Source organism: Schistocerca cancellata, chromosome 3, assembly GCF_023864275.1.
Source record: "Schistocerca cancellata isolate TAMUIC-IGC-003103 chromosome 3, iqSchCanc2.1, whole genome shotgun sequence".
Taxonomy (NCBI): Eukaryota; Metazoa; Arthropoda; class Insecta; order Orthoptera; family Acrididae; genus Schistocerca; species Schistocerca cancellata.
In genome coordinates this window covers 325,260,202-325,275,900 of record NC_064628.1, presented here as the reverse complement: position 1 = coordinate 325,275,900, position 15,699 = coordinate 325,260,202, and positions in this window count along the sequence as shown.

Below are 15,699 nucleotides of genomic sequence, written 5' to 3'. Positions count from 1 at the left end.
CGCTGTTCGTCAGCTTCTTCCTTCTCCTTCTTACGTTGTTTCTCCTCTTCTTCCTTCTCCCTCTTACGCTGTTCGTCAGCTTCTTCCTTCTGCTTCTTACGTTGTTTGTCAGCTTCTTCTTTCATTGATCGTTTATGTCATCTTTTTGATCCTCTTCAAACGTGGGAGATGTAACTCTGGACACCTGGGCGCTAGAGCTCTGACGTGGCCGAGCTAGCCCGTCTGCTCTCGTTCGTTTGATTATAAACTTCTGCTACCGTCTCGACCTGTGTACCTGTCTCTGTTTCATCCTCTACTTCACTATCATAATCACGGCCGCAACGCTGCTCTGAGATCGCGTCCAAATCACCTTCCTCATCAATGACCCTGGCGTCCTGTCCTGCTAAAAATGTGCCCATCACATCTCCGAACCTATTCCCGTCAGTAAACTGCCCCTTATCCATTATGCTATCCTCTTTTGTATTAGCTACGCTCGATAATAGTCGTGCCTTCCTTCTCGTGATCACTCATGAAAAACAAATTTATCTAAAAATGCACAATAAAAATAGTCTACTCCCAATATTTTTACACATAAACATAAAATTTCAAAAACGTCGTTCCAACGCTATAATTACATGCACGATTTGTTGTGGTACAGAAACCGCACACAAACCCGACAAAGTGTGATGTGGTACAGACACAACATAAAAGAAACACAAAAAAGCAATGAACAAACAAAAAAATATATACACTGAAAACAAAAACTGTAATCATGCGCCGCTAATAAAAACTAATCGTGGAACTATAAGAAAAAGAACTTGGGTACCAATAATAAAAATAGTAGAGAAAAAAAATGAATGTTCCTACTAAGAATACTGTTTGCTAATCAGTGATTCACAGGAAAGATACGAGGCTAAGGGTCGCCATTTTATGCGAGGTGCCGGGGCAAGCAGTGTATTTAACACTAAATTCTTCTAGAATCTACATATGTAAATGATGCTCTAAGCCCCCCCCCCCCTATTCTAACTCTGACTTTTGCTGTTGCACAAGGATTAAAAAAAATTACGTGAACTGACTGTAATCAACCCTGCCAGTGGAGTAGAAGAGAGTTTGGCACCTGCAATAATTTAATTTGATAAATAAGTTAAATAAACGAAGGTTTCATTAACATAGTGAGGAATGATAGGGTTGCTCTATCGATAAATAGAATGAAAGTTCTGTCCAAAATAACAATATGATTTATTAAGACTAAACACAAAATAATAAACAAAAACACATGAAACATTTACAATACATCAAATTGGCTCAAATTGGATACTCAAACAAACGCTGTGAATGTGAAGTTGTCCCTAAACTAGATTGTGAGGATTATGACGAAGTGGTATGTACAGCCAATTCCTTGCAACTCAAATCTTAGAGAAGACACATAGCCAACCCAACATTAATTGCTGCTACCCAAGACAGAACAAAGTTAGAAAAAGACGAACAGGCGCGCTCTGCTGAGCTCTGATTATCACCTAGGAAAATCCCTGTCTGCCGGTGCTGTGGACATATCTTACCAAACTGTCTTCTTAACTGCCAGAACACGATCTGGCATACCGGAGGCGATGGCTGGTTGCTTCGATGTCCTCGACCGAAAGGTGAGAGCCGACTACCTAGAGCACCCGTACAGGCCGAACACACAACATTCCCGCCCCCACGACAGTGGCCGTGGTTAAACGTTCCAATCAGCAACTCGAAAACCGGCGGAAAATTCCCCTCTATTGCCGGAGCACTACCATTCCACCAATGGAGATTCTTGGCGCCAATTTCTGCGCTGATTTTGCTATGTCACGGAGCTATGCCCTGAGCAAGCCAGTTACTATTTTGCAGAAAGCGCGGGAATTTTCCCGCCACAACTGCCTGGGTACACAAGTCATTCCCACGCCTCGCTGGTAGCTCGCCAGAAAGTGTTTTCGCTAAGTTTCTGCGAAGTAACGGAACCTCTAGCCCAGCCACTACTTCAGACCCCTCCGGGCGTGCCTCTTGACAATGTCGGCGTCTGCAAAGCATTCACTCGGCTCCCTCACACCTGTCGGCTTACCCTTTCAAAGTCAGCAGAGCCCGCCTGTCACCGGACCACCCGGGAGACGAGAGACGCTGCGTGGGAAGTCCGCGTGTGAAGGAATAGCAACTTTCCACCGCATGCAATTAGAGAGGAGAATCATAAGATAGAAATATGAGAGGGGGCTCATGCCACCTCTCACAGTGTTTAATTATCTGTTTTCAGCTGCTTAAAATTTATGGCTTATGGTTATTTTCCTTTCTCTTAAAAATTTTGCAAAATTAATGCTTAAATTTATCTTTCAAGTTTAAACATTGCGGCCTTCTGCTTTTAAAAGGTTATGGTAATATATTTTAAAATCTTGGAACTTAATTGTGGCCTTCAGCTATTTGTATTGCACCTTTCATATGTTTGTTCTACCTACCTTGTGGTGATGTTTTTTTAGTTGTTTTATTGCTATGTTAATTGTATTTTTATCTTATTGATTTGTTAAGATTGCTTGTTTGGAGGCCTTCAGCCATGAATGAGTTGCATTCAGTAAAGGTCAGGCTTTGTGCCGCTTTGGTTGTAAAAGTGTTATTAAATTACAATTAGAAGATGAAACTGACCCCAACCTATTTGGCCCTATCCACAGTCCTAATTACCTGTTCTGCCCAGCGGGTTTAGCGGGCGTATCAGGCCGAAACTGGGCAATCGTACAGGAAATAAAGAAAATGACAGCTGAAGGCTTCAAGAAACCATTCAAAAAATACTTCTAACCAGTCGAACAATTGCGGCCCAGTGAACATGGTGCATTGTCATCCGTAAAAATCCCATCGTTGTTTGGGAAAATGAATTCCATGAATGGCTCCAAATGGTCTCCAGTTAGCTGAACATAACCATTTACAGTCAATGATCGGTTGAGTTGGACCCAGTCCATTCCATGTAAACACAGCTCACCACATTATGGAGCCACCGCAAGCTTGCACAGTGCCTTGTTGACAACCTAGGTGCCTGGCTTCGTGGGTCTGCGTCACACTCCAACTCTACCATCAGCTCTTACCAGCTGAAATCGGGACTCATCTGACCAGGCTACGGTTTTCCAGTTGTCTATAGTCCAACCGATATGATCACGAGCGCAGAAGGGGCGCTGCAGGCGATGTGCTTTTAGCGAAGACAATCGTGTCGCTCTTCTGCTGCCATAGCCCATTAACGCGACATTTCGCCGCACAGTCCTAACGGATACGTTCGTCGTACGTCCCAAATTAATTTCTACGGTTATTTTGCGTGGTGTTGCTTGTCTGTTAACACTGGCAATTCTACGCAAACGCCGTTTTTCTCAGTCTTTAAGTGAACGCCGTCGGCCGCTGCGTTGCCCTTGATGAGAGGTAACGCCTGAAATTTGGTATTCTCGGCACTCTCTTCACAGTGTAGATCTCGGAATATTCAATTCCCAAACGATTTACGCAGTGGAATGTCTCATGCGTCTAGCTCCAACTATCATTCCGTGTTCAAAGTCTGTTAATTCCTGTCGAGCGTCCATAATCACGTCGGAAACTTTCTCACATGACTCACCTGAGTTCAAATGACAGCTCCGCCAATCAACTGCCCTTTCATATCTTGTTCACGCGATACTTCCGCCATCTGTATATGTGCGTATCGATATCTCAACACTTTTGTCACCTCAGTGTAAAGTTGCGCATGATCAGTTTGGATTTGAGATGCGACGCGCCGCTGGCTGTAAACGCGTGCACGGATACAAAACGAGACACTAGCGGTATCAGCTGTTTTCCTGTGGAACTGTCTGCAGTGCTAGTCCGTAGTCTACTTCAACTGCACTTCATGAATACGTCTACACTGCGAAACTGGTCGCACATTGCATGTGAGTATGTATCATATGTGTGAACTGATTGTCGCCTAACCAAACACTATTAGTGCAGGCAAGTTACATTTCAGTGAATAACTACTGTATTTTAGTTATCCAGATTTTGTGTGTTCTTATGAATGTTTTTCTACTTCAGCTATAATGGGCCTGGCCGAAGTTGACAGTTTGAAACAAGTCGCCAGATTAATAAGACGCAGCTGTGATGGAGCTACTGTAAAGAATTTGTTATCCAATCTGATGGTCCTATCTTGATTTCGTGTGGGAAATACGTATAAAAATGTTAATGGCCATTAAACGTATGTTGGCTTACCTCCATAACCTTTACTGCTCTGTCAAATGTTTTATTTGCATCGATAGTTTGTCCTGAAGGCAAAATTATCTTTGCTCCTAGGCGTGAATCTTCCTTCTTTCATGGTCATTGTGTGTGTATGTGGGAGGGAAGGGATTATTCCATTGATTATCCATCATTCCAACCGTTATTTTATTGTCACCTGAGTTGTGTATAATCAATGGTTCATCGCCCATCGAAATTCTAAGCAAAAAAATTCACCTGCTTTATATGTCACAACAAATGTTCTTTGTCAGATTTGGAGTGGGAAAGACCATTTTAAGTTTGTTTATTCATTTTTTTAGTTACAGATCGTTAGAGTCACAAGAGTAGCCAGGTGAAGTGTGATACACCGTGCAACAGCAAATGAATCGTAACTGCCAGAAACTTTAAAATAAAACCTTTTCTGTTGTTTTTATTAAACTTCTATTTTAATTCTATAAAGCAGTCAAATAATATACAGGGTGGTCTTAAATTCCCGTTACAGACTTCTAGGACTTGTAGAGGGGAATGAGTACATCGTATTTTGAATAGGAACCCATGTCCAGAAACGTCATCCAACGAGACAACAGAGCGTCAAAGTTATAGGCGCGGGCGTCTGTAAATGTACGTATACACGGGGTGATTCCGTGATGATGTTACAGACTTTCTAGGATGATGGAGAACGATAAATGTATTAATTTGAAGGAAGGATCCCTCTACCGGAAACGAACGAGTCGAAAGTTATAAACGATTATAGTAAAGAAATTTGCTTTTGGTAGAAGAACAACGTTGTGTTTGGAAAGGACCTTCCCGCTAAGATGATGTGTGCTCCAACAGTTCTGCATCTACGTCTATACTCTGAATATCCGTGTGAAGTGCATGGTAGATGGAACTTCCCATTGTACCAGTTATTAGGGCTTTATCCCGATCCTTTCAGGTATACAACAAGTTATTCCTTAATCTCCTCTGTGTGCACTATGTTCGCAATATGCGAGACATATGTAATCGGTTGTAATATATTCCTATATTCATCACTTAATATTGATTCTAGATGCTTTCTATGTAGGCTTTCACGAGACAGTTGGCGTCTCTCTTCAAGAATCTGTCAGTTGACTTGTTTCAGCATCTCCATGGCATTCACTTGCTCTTCTTCGTTAGTGGTATGTGATAGGGGCCCCACACAGGATGGGTCACACCAGTGTTTTGTATGTAATGGTTTCATATCCCCAGGATTTTACCAATAACTCTCAGGCTGCAATCTGATTTACCTAAGACTGACCCTAGCTAGTCGTTCCATTTTGTTATCTACAACCTGTGACACACACAGGTGTTTGTACAAGTTGACTGATTCCAACTGTGAATCATTGATATTGTAGTCACAGGACACTACGTTTTTTCGTAAAATGCTAAATTTAATCTTTCTGAACATTTAAAGCAAGCAGTTTCAAAACTTTTCAAGATCTGGCTGACTATCTGGGTACCTAATTTCAAACAATACTGCATTATAGATAACTGCATCATCTGTGATACGGGCATGGATGTGTGTGATGTCCTTCGGTAAGTTAGGTTTAAGTAGTTCTAAGTTCTAGGGGACTTATGACCACAGCAGTTGAGTCCCATAGTGCTCAGAGCCATTTGAACCATCATCTGTGATATGTGTTAGGTACTATTAAAACTGTCTGAAATTTCAGCAGTACATGACATGAACAACAAGTGTCCCATCACACTTCCCTGAGACACAACTGAATTTGTTTCTACATTTGTTGAAGTCTCTCCATCCAAGACAACTTGCTGTGACCTTTCCACCAAGAAATCCTCAATCCAGTCATAGATATCATCTGATACTATATATGATCATCCTTTAAATAATAGGCTATAATGAACCTAGCCTACTTGCAACATTTGCATGTTAAGCAAAATGTTCGATTCTGTATAAACTGTAGCCTGAACTGAGATAATTATTTTACTTAAATTATATATTTCTTGTCTGAAGATCTCTGAACGTATTTGATTATTAAAAAACTATTTCTTGTTAACATATTTTTATTATTCACATAGAGCCATTTCTTAATAACAATTTTGTGCTGTGAAAATTAGTAGTCACAACTACCAACTTAAATAAACTAAACACAATATTACAGTAAACATAATACTGTTGTGCTTCAGTTTTCATGCAAACAAAATTTCTGTTTTCATGTATAATTTTTCTAATTTTGCAACCATAATGAAGTCGATTTTATAAAATAACAGCTAGGTACTATTTTTCATGTTGTCAGACTATGCAATACTTTGTTATGAACCATAAGGCTTTAAATTTTCATGTAAATCATTTTCAGAAAACAAAATGTAAATTACATTGAAGACAGTCATGTTAATACTAATTTGGTCTACATCCTGTTCTAGAAAGTATTGGAAGCTGAGTTCATAAGTTATAGTGTATTTTTGGCGCCAAATGCGTCAGAGCAGAGTGGGTTTAGCATCTATTGAGTTTGATACAAGTTGTGCTGTGATCGATGATGTTCATTGTATGGATTAAGCAAGATGCACAAAGTATATCGTCAATATGTAATGGTAAATCATGTTTAAAGAAGATGCAAATAAAAGCAGAAAATGATTAAAAATAACAATGTTCCAGCAACTTTTCATTTAAATGACTGTGGCCAAAATCTTTTCAGAAGGTTAGACAGGAGCAACGGGACCAGTCCTGACACTGAGACCAAACTTGCAAGGTAAGTATTATTTTTCTGAAAATATAATGCATTTGATCTTACTATATTTTTAACATTGTTTAAACTATGAGACAGCTATTACAGCACAATAATTTTGCTTCATAATATATGGACTATAAGTAAGGGACTACATTGTAAAGCATATGTTGTAATATGCCAAATGTCTTTTGAAAGTCAAGAAACACTGCATCAACCATAATGTCTTGATTCACAACTTTACCATAATCTTGTGAAAAAAATCATGAGTTGGGTTTCACATGTCCGATGCTTTCATAATCCATGTTAGTTGGTATGGAGGAGGTCATTCTATTTCAGATACCACATTACATTTGAGCTCAGAATATGTTCTAAATTGGAGGTCAAGGACATTGGATGGTAGTTTTCTAGATCACTTCTGCTGCTCTTCTCATAGATTCACACTCTTCCAACCACTGGGTACAGTTTTTTTGTTGAAGGGACCTTCAGTATATTGTTGCTGAATGAGGGGCTGTGTAACCAACAATTGCGGTATAGAAAATTCACAGTAATTCCATCAGCCCCAGGCGCATTGTTCATTTTAACGACTTCTGCTGTTTCTTAACACTAATGACATTCATCTTTGCAGTGTATGAGAATTAAACAGGAACAATACACATGGGTAATTCTTCATAAAGAAACTATTGAGAACTGAGTTAAGCAAATTTGTTTTTGCTTTTATAAAATCAATTTCCCTCTAACTTTGGTGCCTGAGAGGTCTTTTGGCAGTATTCTGCTGTGGAAGACTTTGAAGGCTCCACCAATGCACTCTTGAGAGCCAAACGCATTTCACTCGGCATCTCTCTGACTACAACTTTTATTTTGCACCTGTTAAGCAATATTCTCTTTTTCCTTAGAAGTTTCTTTTAAGTAACTGCATATGATGGAGGGTCTCTCCCATCATAAACTGTTCTACCAGACACATATCCACTCAGTGCATGGTCAACTGTTCCTTTAAATTTGAGCCATAGTTCCTCAACCTGTACCTGTCCTGAGCTAAAATGTTCACCTCACTGAGGTAACATACTACTGATTCTTTATCTAGTTTACTGAATGTATAACTTTTTTACTTATTTTAGTTGCCCTTTGTACTTTGGAATCATTGTCTCTACACCTGCATCGCTGACATGGACAGCAGGTTGAATCTGGATATCCCCAAAGAGCTCAGGTTTATTTGTAGTCTCTGCATCCAATGTATTTCCATTATGAGAGAGGTTCCAAACTTTGGGTGCTAGGTAATCTTCAGAGAAGACATTTTATAATATTTTGCAGGGTGGCTTGTCATACCCACTGAAAAAAAACTGTATTTATCCCATTTGGATGTTGGATGACTACACTCCTCCTATGATTACAGTATGATTGGAGAACTTATAAACTCATGATCTGAGGTTTTCGTTATGTTATGGGATGAGCCTGGTGCTTGATGTTAGTATCAAACTGAAAGTTGATGCCCATTCCTGACATTGAGACTTGCCTTAACAGTCTCTCAAACAACTTCAATTTCTATCTGCATGGATTTGAGTTTCTTATATGCTGTGACATCATTATCCATGAGCCTATCTTTTATACATGCTTAAATTTTCCTCAGAAGTATCACTGCTGTCAATTTTTTGTTTTAACCAGCTTTCTGCATAATTATACAATTAACTTACTTATGTTAATGAAATTGAGTAATAGAAACATTTATTTTTGATATAATGTATTTAATTGTTTATTATTAATTACTATACTAAACGATAAATTGTATTACTTTAAGCGATTGGTGTTATTTAACTTTTTCAACAGAAAACGATTAACTGATTAAAGGTAATAAAGTAAAACAATTATTGGACTACCAGTTCGATATTTTTTATTTATATCTAATAGAGATGTTTTTTGGTTATATGGAGCCTATATTCTAATGGTTTTTAATTTTTCTACACGGTTTTTTCTTTTTTCCTTAATATTTTTGTCATTCTATAAAAAAATTTGGTTCTACTTAAATAGTAGGAGTTGTTCTAATTTTCCAAACGTTTAATTTTTTGCTATATTATATGCACATTTTATAAGACTAAATGTTCTATGATGTTGGAATTAGCAACTGATTCAGTGTTTGCATAATTCATGCCAGCAGCCATAGTTACATGACTTATGCAGATGTATGTTATTGTTTAAAACAGTTAGTTATGATTTTGGAGTTAAGTTTTGAATTTATAAGATGAAAATATTTTTATGGCTCTTATGAATCTGTGAATCTTAAATAACAAGCTACGATTAGGTACCCTACTAAGCTAAGTGTTAATTGTACTTATCAGGGTACTGATGTATAAGTCTTTAAACCAAAAGATTCTGGCCATCTCATTCCATTCAGAGGAATGCATCTCATTATTAATAATACATGATTGACTCTTCGTAATTTATTTCTTTGCAAGTCTCCATTATCATGGAATGCTTTTAGTGTTCTAATTTTAGTGATTTGTAAATGTAAAATATTTCATGTGAAGGTGCAGCTTATGATGAAGAGGAGGATGGGTTCCAATAGGTTTTTTTGTTTATAAGAGATTCAATAGTGAAAAAGTGTTAATGAAAATCTATTTTGTAGTAACTTAATATAGTTAATTTAACTGATATTGGCTCTGAGGTGTGTACAACTCACCCACCATCATCATTACAGATTTTTTAGTTCAAACTTTCAAAGCAGAGGAGGTAACTCATAACATAGTAGACACAGTGCAAAGTGTGTCAAGGAAGAGAGTTTAAGATACAACTTAGCAGTAACATATTTCACTTACACTGAAAATAACTCTATGAAAATCAGGCTATCTTGATTATTGGTTATATTATACAAATGTTTTCTTTACTTTATTATAGAACAGATAAAATTTTATTGGGTTTATAGGCTGATTATATTTTGTAGAACTGATTTTTTATGTTAAAGTCTGTTAGTAATGTAAGTGAATTATAAAATAATTATTTTAGTTTATCAGAGTAAATTTTATTTGTTGTGCTATTTGTATCAGGGTTTATTGAAATTTTAGTATTTATTTGCTTAGCTTGATTTTGGTAGGTTTACAATTAGCTAGTAATTAAAGTATCATAATTATTATTGAGTTACTTGTAGAAATGAAATGTTAATTGTTTCCTAAGATACATAGGTTCTTAAGAAAAATTGATTTTTCTGTAATTATTTAGTTTGTATTTACTTAATTGTTAAACAGAATTGTAAACTTAGTTATTTTTATAGAGTAAGACATAAGGTATATAGCCTATAATTCGGTAATTTAAGATGAAATTGTAAGGTTTAAAACAAATGTCTTTAAGGTTAATATTAATTTGTCATTTTTAAACTTGTTTTTATAACTGTTCTGGTTTTTATTAAGATGTTATATTTACTTTTTCAATTTTTGTAATATTAATGAAATTAATATATTTACTTATCAATAACATTTATTATTGTTAATTTATTATAAGGAACTAGGCAAATTTGATTTCTTATCAAAACTTGTCCTCTTGATAACATTTTGATGTCCAGCCAATATACCAACAAAGTTCATGAGAGCCGCAGTATTTCGACCAGGGAAGGTAGCATAATAATTAGTATGTTAATTAGGGACTAGAGTGGATGGCATGACTAGAAATCAAATGTTTCTTAATAAATTTTAAAATTTAACTTTTGAGACTAGAGGCTCAAGTTTTTTTTGAGATGAGTAGACCCTATAAAGCTTGACATTTTATTTTTATATATTTTGTAATTAGTGTTTCTAAATTTTATGTTAATGTTTTGTTGGGATTAAAAGAATAATTAGACTGTTCACTATTAATTAATTAATTTATGTTTGTTTGTATGATAAATTATGTATGATCATAAGATTAAGTTACCTGAGGGATAACAGTAGAATTATTTTCCAGAGCTCATATCAACAAAGTAGATTGTGGAATGAGATTTTCACTCTGCAGCGGAGTGTGCGCTGATATGAAACTTCCTGGCAGATTAAAACTGTGTGCCCGACCGAGACTCGAACTCAAAGGTCCCGAGTTCGAGTCTCAGTCGGGCACACAGTTTTAATCTGCCAGGAAGTTTCAAAGTAGATTGTGAGCTCTATGTTGGATTAAGAAAAATTTTGAGTTTTGGGGGCCCAATAGTTAGGTCTGAGGTGTGTTCTTATAAGATCTGAGTTCAGACTGGCATCAGCCATGTCTGTTACTATCCTAAGTTTCATTTAACCGCATTTGTATGTAACAACCATGTGGTTAAAATATTTTTGTATTGTTTGTTACAATTAATTAATTACTATTTTGGCATACTGATGTTTTAAACTGGGAATTCTTATTTGTAGATTTCTTTTACAAGTAGTATTAATACTTTGCGATTTATTTATGTTTATTTGGAATTTTCTTCTTTCTCTTTTCTTATTTAGTGAAACATTTTTTAACTTTATTAGAATAGAAGGTTTTAAATTATATTCAGATTCTAAGAAGTTGCTGACAGTTTTTAGTGACACATTTAAATTAGTTTGTAGACAAAACCTATTTCTATTATATCATTTCCTTTTTTCTCCTGTTCTTAATTTAAAAATTTCTTTAGCTGTTTATACAGTTTTCCCTATTTCACTTATATTTGTTGTTTTCTTGTGTTTTTTTATTTTTATGTTGTACTAGACTGGATCTACATACTGTAATAACTGTTCATTAGTTATCAAATTCAGATTACTCTTTATTATATTCTTTATATTCTGTTGCTCAGATTATTTTGTATGTGGTTAGATTAGCTATGATTTTACTTCTTTTCGTTATTTTAGTTTTTTAAACTTCACTGCTTTAAAAGATCGCTTCAAACTCTGAAACTTCATTGCAAATGCTTTGGAAGTTAACTACTAGTGTTTCCATAGTCAGTTCTATTGAGGGCATTTGGATCTTACACTGATACTTTCAAGTTTCCATCATCTGTCATTATGTGGACTAGAAGGAGAGTAATATACTCTACAGCAGATTTTTGTGCACCTCATACACACAACTAGCTGCCTAGACAGCATCCTCTGATGTATAGCGCTGACCAGACCCATTTAGGGGTATCCTGCAGCTCTCAACCCTGCGGTTCAAGTCTAGAATGTTGCAGTCTAGCTTGCTGCAGAACCTTCACAGTCTCTGGTTCATGTCTTCCACTCGACTCAAAACCAAGGGTCATGATAAATTTTGGTGACAAAGCTACAGATTGTGAGCGACATGGAAACTCCATGAGCGACGCAGGTGATCTCAATCTTCTCTCTCAGTCACTTGGAACCCAGATGACAGACATCATTTATCTCAACATGCACCAGTCTTCAGTTGGTTGCACCCTGTTCTCTCAGCGACTGTCAGAAAAGCATCTTCAACGTCTTGAATGAGACTGACAGGCATAGACACTCTGTGCCATGGTGTTCCTTCCCACACCTTACTGTTGTTTCCATATGGGGACCATTATTCGCCACAAATTTGAACTACGAACGATTAGTAGGCATAAAGTCATTTTGCATTCAGCTCCCACTGACACAGGACACAGCACGTTTCCCAAAACGTGAAGTTAGTCTCACTATCTCGGTTTCAATTTCAGTGCAACCATTGACACGTCACTCACAGGTAAGTGGATGAGTAGTGATAGACCCCGCACTTTCTGCACAAGAGACAATATCTACAGAAGAGGTTAATACTTGAGGTATCCCTAGTACCAGCTTCCTGGAAGTATTCAGGTTGATTTTTAGCCACTTACGAACGGCAACTAACTGGTTCTCTCTGTGCCTGAGAACAGCATGCACAGTGGGGCGACACTGTGGCTGGTGCATTATTTATTGAACAGTAAACAAGTAACTTTACCCTGAGCTTGTGGATTCTCTTTTAATTTATGGGCCTAATACGGACGAGTATTATCAATTGTCTAAGAACTGGAGCGATTAGCTGCTAAAACAATATATTATGACATGGGAAAAATTTGGTACAAAATTTACGGTATGCGCTTTTAGGTAATGGTCGCAGACAAACTCGAAATAGCGTTAATTTATGATACTGCGGAATTATAGACTCCTGTTAAAAGAGAAAACTAATGTGACACAATGTGTTAGTTATTTTCAGCAACTGAAAATCACAAACGTCGATGTACTACGAAATAAGTTACGCATAAAATTCGAAAATTCTCGAAAATACACGCTTACTCGGACAGCTACGGTGTTAAACATACAATGAAATTGGAGAACGATTGTATTTGAACAACGGCATTGTTGGTGAAAGTTTCTAAAAAGCACAAATTAATTATAGGTTATAGGTTCCTTCTTTTTGCAAACCCCCCGGTTTTTTCTTTTTACCCAAACATGTTTCAGCACTTCTGTGGCATCATCAGGATGTTTTGTTTACCGAAAACGTGATTATATGTTATACGGTTTTGCAGGACCAACTGTATGGTGTTCTGCACTGATAGCTTATCATGTTTCGTTGTGTCTGATTCTTCTTCTTTTGCGTTCTGAGGACACTGCACAGACAGATTAACATAATTTGTGTAATTTCGTTTTATTTAAATTCCTTTTAACTTTGCAAAACGCGGTGAGCACTATGTTGCTGCGTTTCCTAACGCCGACGGAGTTGGGAAAAGTGCTCAACGAGTTTTGCGAAGTAAAGATGCGTTTATAAGAAACGATATTATACAAAGTACGTTAACCAGGGTATGTAGTTTCCTCAGATCGCAAAAGAAGAAGGATCACTCACAACAAAACATGATAAGCTATCAGTGCAGGACACTAAAATCAATAAACAAAAACCCACTGATGGCGGCACAGAGGTGGTGAAACGTGTTTGGTAAAAAGAAAAAAACAGTGAGTTTGCAAAAAGGTGTAATCTATATCCTATAATTTAACTAAAAACACGGAAAGAAAGACAAGAGCTGCAGATCCAAAAAAATGGGTCAAATGGCTCTGAGCACTATGGGACTTAACATCTGAGGTCATCAGTCCCCTAGAACTTAGAACTACTTAAACCTAACTAACCTAAGGACGTCACACACATCCATGCCCGAGGCAGCATTCGAACCTGCGACCGTAGTGGTCGCGCGGTTCCAGACTGCAGCGCCTAGAACCGCTCGGCCACATCGGCCGGCCAGCTGCAGATCCAAAAGATGAATAGCACAAACTAAGTTTACAATTAAAGATATAATACGAGGTTTTCGCGGCACTCGAAAATATCGAAAATACACATCTCACGACAAAAGAGTATTAATACAATCAATGGCAGATTATGCGAAAACAACGCATGTAGTAAGATATTAGAAACAACATGTACAGTAAGATACTAGAATCTAGACTTTCGAATTTGATGTGTGGTACGCACGGGTCTCGCACGAAATTGCTACAAACTTTCAGTACGTTTGTAGACATAAAAACTGCTTTCGATTAAGTGAGCAGAGCCATTCTGTAGAAAGTAATGGAAGTACTTAGGATATCCAAACAGCTGAACGTTATTAGTAAAAGTTTAAAATATGAAAGTAGGACGATAATCTAATTCCGAACTACTTAAAATATAAGGAAGCTTGTCAAGGATGCAGTTTATCAGTGACACTTTTCAATTTATACATCATTTCTCATTTTAAAGAATAAGAACGACACGCACCTTTATCTTCGAGGATTAACAAAAATTGTTCTTTTAACGCAGTTGTATTTGCTGACAATATGCAGACTCACACCCATCGCAGTAGAATATGAAGGAGGGGCCTTTATTGACAAAAGAAACGTACTGCTATTCCATGACGAGGAACCAGTTTGGTCAACAGAATGTCATCCTGGGATCAATCTCCCACGTATTCCACTTGTGTGTCAGTGCTATTTTCAAAACAAATCTGTAGAAAAAAATAATCGGAAGATATCAACACGTATTGTAGTGTAACGACGTAAGTTCATGTATAGACTTCGTCACCTACGTCAGTTACAACACATTACAAAATTATTTATATTCTTTTTAAATTGTCTCAGAATGGTTCTTGAACGAAACTGTAAAACATCATTTGAGTCGTATGCGCAGAATTACGTCACTCAGTCCAGTTGGTTTGCGCAAACATTTTTAATTTAGATGTCGTTTGTTTCTCCTCAGAAATTATATTAATGCACGTTATCTGATTTAATAAATATTAGAACCACATTGAATAAACTTTCGAGATTCAAACTCGCGATGAACGTTGTCAAAAATTAATAGTCTTGTCAAATATATTATTAATTCATTCACATAATTCTTCATAAATAAATTCTCGAAACACGTATTTCAACTTTAGTAGCATCCACTAATTTATTATCTTACTACATATAGACGTGAACCTGAGCCATGACAAGACAGAACTGAACATTTTCAACATGATTAACTTTCTATGACGTCATTGTTGTACAAACATTACAAATTGTTATTTTTTTCCATTCTTTAGAAGCACGACGCAACAACTCGGTTTCAGGATCTTTTGTTGCTCTTTGGCTGTCGACCCGCGACGTATAGTGACCAGCAATTTTCTCTCTGGTCCCGGCAGTGAAGATGCTGTCTCCGTTCGTTGCGCCGCCCTCTCCGTACATGAAACATAAAAAATAAATACAAAAACTTTAGACAATTCACAACCATTACAAATATTACAAAAATACATAAACAAAAACTAAATTAAACTTATATTCACCTGCAAACTGGGCTGACACTGGTGGATGGGTGACGCTTCAATTTCGCGTCCCACTACAGTATGTAGGGTAAATAGAAATTTAAAGAATTAGCCATACCGACATGGACA